Genomic DNA, 6,000 nt, shown 5'->3' on the forward strand with positions numbered 1-6,000 from the left:
CTTCTTTACATAAGGCTCCCATTAGCCATCCTAAGAATGGCGTGTAAGTTGAGCTCGGGACCTGAGGCCTGGGGAATCCAGGTTATCCCAGCGTTGGCCCTGTGAGCTGGACTTCTGCAACTCAGTTTTTCAAATGAACATAATGACATGATATGTCATGGTTGTTATTTTTGTTGATTTCAGAGAGGAAGGGAGAGGGAGAGAGAGTTAAAAACATCAATGATGAGAGAGAATCATTGATTGGCTGCCTCCTGCACGCCTCCCACTGTGGATCGAGGCCACAACCCACAACCCGGACATTTGCCCCAACTGGGAATTGAACCGTGACCTCCTGGTTCATAGGTTGATGCTCAACCACAGAGCCACACTGGCCAGGCATGGTTGTTATTATTATTATTTAGAGGGGTGAATAATCCAAACAGAAACATAGTAATTCCTTCTTGGTATTTGTATTGATCTAGAAGTCTCTGAAGGTGACTTTATGGGGAATGAAACCAAGTTGTTTACTGCTCCCCCTGCAAACAGCCAGAGGGAAGGGTTTTAAGCTGCCCTGTGGGGCTATGGGATAATCTAAGGACAAGCTTCCTGACTGTAGGGGGTTAATAAATGTAGGAGTTGTAACACCTTTGCAGTCCCCTGAGAATTTCTCAGTCTTAGTTCACCTGAGCCTGTATTCATCCTGCTGGAGCCAGTTCAAATGCCTCCCCTCAGACTTGCCAGCATTGCCACGAGGAATCCTGGACTTTTCCTCTCTGCTCCACAGTGTGACTCTGGCACCTCCAGTGGGCACCCATGTTGTTCTTCCTGACTTAAAGCCAAGCCCTTGAACTCCTCCTTTCCCTGAGACCTCAGAGGGCTGCGGTGTCGTCCCATCTCTGTCACCAATACCTCAGGCAGCACCTGGTTCATGGTGCTCACCAAGGACGTGCTGAACTTCACGACAAGGAGTCCTTGGGGTTTTAAAAAACGTGTTAAATTCGAAAATCTCAATCTCCAATGTCAGCATGCATAAAAGCAGGTATTCTCACTTTCTGTTGGCAGGGATGTAACCAGGTTCAACTTTCCTGGAGAGTAATTTGAATTACTTAGAATTTTGATTGCCTTTTGAGCATATTGTTTTCTCTTATTTTTCTTCCCCTCCCTACCCCCTCTCCTTTCTTTTCTTCCTAAGGGGTTAGTGAATGGCCTTGCATAAAGATATTGCTATTATTATATTCATAGCAATGTTTGTTTGTTTTTTAAAAAAAACAATAGCAAAATTGGGACCAATATTAATATGGATTTGTTTAAATTGTGGTTGATATATGTGATAGAATATCATGTAGCCATTCCAATGGATGACATATGAATACTTGTTAACCAAAAAAGCAAAATGACAAAAGCCAATTATAAAATAGAAAGTGTGATTCCAACTTTGAAGAAACCATAAGGCTATATCCACGGGGAAACACCTGGAAGCATTTACGCCTAAATGTTTAACCTTTTATTTGGGGGTGGGATTTTAACTTCCCTTTTTTTCTTCTGCTCCGAATGTTCTGCAATGAACATATATTCTGCTTAGAACATGGACTCCTTGGTCCTCAAAATTTGAAAATTGTAGGAACCCAATCAAAATACAGGAAGCCAGGGTCGGAAGAGCTGTTGGAAGTCCCGCGAGCCAGAGGTTCTCAAACTTGGCTGCGCATTAGAGTCACCTGTGGCGCCTTCAAAACTCACACCAGCGATGGTCAGCTCAGCCCGCACCTGATGCCAATAAACAGCCATGTCCAGGATGGATCGGGGCATCGCAGGGCCGCCCGTCTCCCCAGGTGATTCTACGTTGAGAACCGCTGCTGTCCACACGTAGCTATTTAAGTTTAATTCACATTAAAGAGAAGAAAAGGAGATGACAAATTCAGTTGCCACATTTTCGGTGCTCCATAGCCCTGTGTGGTTAGGGGCTGCCATACTAGACAGTGTAGCTTAGATCTACCCTCAGTTTTCAGCAGAGGAGACCTGGCTGGTGTGCGCCCTCCTTATAGCAGGCCTGATGCTCATGGAAGGAGAGGGTCCCTGTGCTTACCTGGTCTGGGCCTGCAGTCACTGTGTGCCTAGAACAGACCTGCCCGGCCACCGGTGACTGTGCCTAGAACAGACCTGCTTGGCCACCGGTGACTGTGCCTAGAACAGACCTGCCCGGCCACCGGTGACTGTGCCTAGAACAGACCTGCCCGGCCACCGGTATCTGTGCCTAGAAAGCTCCTCTGCTTCCTTGGCCTACCCTGTCCTCCTCCTTGAACTTGGGCAAGTTTTGAGCCACGGAATTCTTTCCACGGGCTGGAAGCCGGGTCAGGCCCCCGGGCGAGCTGTTGACATGGAATCCAGGCGCGGCGGCCGGCAGAGCAGGGCTAAGTGTTTTCCACAGCTGAGAAAGGTGAGTGAGCCGAGGCAGAATAACAAAAAGCCACTTCAAAACACACCAGAAAAAGTCAGAAACCAGAGACAATCCGAGGTCTGACAAGAGAGCAAAAACAAGTCGCGGGGGAGCCTGTAGCCCTGAAGGTTTCGAGACTGTCTGTCGTGGTTGCTGACTTGAGAACGGGCCTGTCCCAGTTCTGAGAGGAGGTGGGAGCTGAGGCTGTGGGGGCTCAGAAACCTCACCTGAGTTCTGAGAAGGGTGCCACCTGGGTGGCGGGACAGTCCCTGGGTGGCTGTGTCTCTGGGAAGACAGGGGGGTGTGGGAATGGCAGGGCCAGGCTGGCTGGAGGAGAGTGTGGGGAAGCGGCACCCTCCCTGGCCCTGGGCTCCTGGGCCTGCTGCCTCAGAGCCCGAGGCCCCCACGGACACAGTGCGCCGGGGAATCCAAAGGCCTACGGCCACTCCTTCCAGGAGGTTCCTCCTCAGGACCCGACCATGAAGACGCCAAGCCAGAAAGGGAATCCCAGGGCTCCCTCACCTCACCCCATTTCCCAGGCTCTGCCCCGGGGGAAGTGAGCCGGGGGGTTGGAGGGCTGGAGCTCCAGTCCCCAGCTCTGTCCCCTTTCTTGCTGTGTGACTCTGGGCAGGTCCGTTGATCCCTCTGGACCTTTGTTTCCTGACCTGTAAATTGTGGGGGTTGGTCCAGATTAGTCATTTTCAGCCGGTGGGCTGCAAGAATTTTTACAACATGCAATACAATGCCAGGGGCACTGACCTCTTTTCCCTCAGACTCAAAAAGAAAGATATTGACAACAGCCAACACAATAGCCATCGAGTGTGAATGACTCAACATTATACCGATTTTATGGTCAGATCGGCAAAATACATATTTTTGGTGTGCCACAGAATTTTAGTCATGAATTTATGTGCCATGAGATGAAAAGAGTTGAAAATCGCTGGTCTAGCGGACTCTAGCCCAATGGTTCTCACCTGGGCTGTGTATTGGAATAACCGTGAGTGAGCTGCAAAAGCAGACAGAACTCTAATTGTTCTGGGATACAGCCTGGGCATCAGGATTTTTCAAAGCTCCTTAGCTCAGTGGTCGGCAAACTGTGGCTCGCGAGCCACATGCGGCTCTTTGGCCCCTTGAATGTGGCTCTCCCTAAGCCTTAGGAGTGCCCTAATTAAGTTAATAACAATGTACCTACCTATATAGTTTAAGTTTAAAAAATTTGGCTCACAAAAGAAATTTCAATCGTTGTACTGTTGATATTTGGCCCTGTTGACTAATGAGTTTGCTGACCACTGCCTTAGATGATTCTAGCCGCGTGTGGCCAAGATTGAGAAGTACTGGTCTACCCAGCGCTTCTCAGGTTTAGGGTTGGTAGGAATGAATCCCCATGTTAAAACTCAGATTCTAATTCCTTAGGTCTCGGTGATGCGCAGGGACCACACTAGGTTAAGTTTGTCTTTAAGGTTCATATCACTCTAACCAGCAAGCTCAGCTGCAAGCTCCGGCAACTCAGTGTGTTTTGGTAGCTGGTGGTAGTTGTGTATTTTGCCAATAGACACCCTCCTAAGTTCTTTCTGTTTCTCCCCTCTCTCATTTGCATTCTCACTCATCACTTGAATTCTTACTGGAGGCTGTGGGTGTGAATGAAACAGGAATCTTTCCTTCAAGGGCAGAAATTGAAAGATAAAGCCAGACTGTAGCTCGAGCTCAAGGTGAAGCAGAGGCCGCTTTTACTGGGAGGTTTGGGAGAGACTCCATGTAGCTCAGTGGTTCTCAACCTTCTGGCCCTTTAAATACAGTTCCTCATGTTGTGACCCAACCATAAAATTATTTCCGTTGCTACTTCCTAACTGTAATGTTGCTACTGTTATGAATCGTCATGTAAATATCTGATATGCAGGATGGTCTTAGGCGACCCCTGTGAAAGGGTCGTTCGACCGCCAAAGGGGTCGCGACCCACAGGTTGAGAACCGCTGATGTAGCTGCTAATGATAGTTAACAAATATTGAGCCTCCACTTCTGCTGGGCCCTATTTAAGTGCTTTACGCAAGTAATTTAGCCCTCACAACACCCCACAGTAAGTACTGATAATGTTCCCCAGTTTATACACGAGGAAGCTGAAGCTTAAAGAGAGTCAGAGGTTTTTGAAGCAAGGCGCAGTGCTGGGACTTGAACTCAGGTCTCTGTGTCGACTACTAGTTCACATAAGGGCTTGGGCAGTCTTTGAACTCCATGCCTGACCAGACCTGACCAGACCCAACCAGATGCAACCAGACCCAGCCTCTTGGCACTAAGTTGTTGTTGGCAGGCAAAGGGGTGGGATGGGATTTGGGTGAGTCTACTTACATACCTCTCTGCTTGCCTTCTATATTTCTCCAACCAGCAAAGGGCAGGTGGTAACAGTTTTCCCCCAGCCCCTGGCCTCAGGGCCCTTGCACAAAGACCTGGGTTCATACTTTCTCCATTCGGCTGCCTGTCCCAGCCTAAATCTCTGCTGCCTGCATCTTTTTCCACTTGCACCTTTCCTTTTCTCCAGGGGAGCAGGCAGTATATCCAGCTTTATGACTGTTTTAACTTCTTTTTATAAGCTTGTCCTTTACTAAGAGCCGTCTTAGACTATTCCCCCCTCCAAACAGTGCTACATAGAAGGTCATCTGAGACGGTCACGATTGCTGCACATTCTAAACTTCTCAGATTCTACTGGGTTCTTAGTCAACGGCCCAACCCAACCGTTTTTCCAACTTGACTCAACCCATCTTGTCTCACCTCCCGATATCGGGGCTACAGGGCTGGGGTGGGGGTGGCGGATGAGGAAGAAGGCATGGAGACTTCTTTGTTGCCCCACTAGATCTTGAGTTCCTGGAGACAGAAACCTTGTCTTTTCATTGTTGTATCCCCAGGACAGGACATGGTGCCTGGCAGAGAGATGCCCGGCATCATCATGTTGATCTGATTAATGAATGAAGGTGACCCGGGTACATTGCCTTAGTGCACAGAATGAGCAGCAGCGCTGACAGCTCGCCCTGCTTGGCCCTCAGGTAGGAGAGTCGCCTGGCACAGCTCCAGCTTGTGAAGGCCCCCGAGCCTGTGGGTACCGTTACTGGGAAATCTGTCTCTTTCATCTTCTCAGATTCTGCAGCTGCTCAGGAAGAGCGAGGTTTTCTGACAGAGCCCGACCCCTTGCCATGTGGGGGGAGCTGTAGAAGGCAACTCTGAGAGCAATCGGCTCCGTACCACTAAGGCAGCCCCGAGATTGTAGAATGGGAGACCCCTGGAGAGAAGAGACCCTTTTCTTCTTTACCTTCCAGAGAAAGGAGAAAGGATCATCTCATTGTAATATATGTTCTTAAAACTGTGTCTGGATATCTAGCCTTGGAGACTGGGATGAGAAAAGTGAAGGGTTCAGTGCCTCTGCAGATGGTTTTTGTCCTGTAATTAAACAAGAAAGGCCCTAGCTGGTTTGGCTCAGTGGATAGAGTGTCAGCCTGCGGACTGAAGGGTCCTGGGTTTGATTCCCATCAGGGGCACATGCCTGGGTTGCGGACACTCAATTCCCAGTAGGGAGCATGCAGGAGGCAGCTGATCAATGA

The sequence above is a fragment of the Myotis daubentonii genome, chromosome 16, assembly GCF_963259705.1.
Source record: "Myotis daubentonii chromosome 16, mMyoDau2.1, whole genome shotgun sequence".
In the NCBI taxonomy this organism is placed as follows: Eukaryota; Metazoa; Chordata; class Mammalia; order Chiroptera; family Vespertilionidae; genus Myotis; species Myotis daubentonii.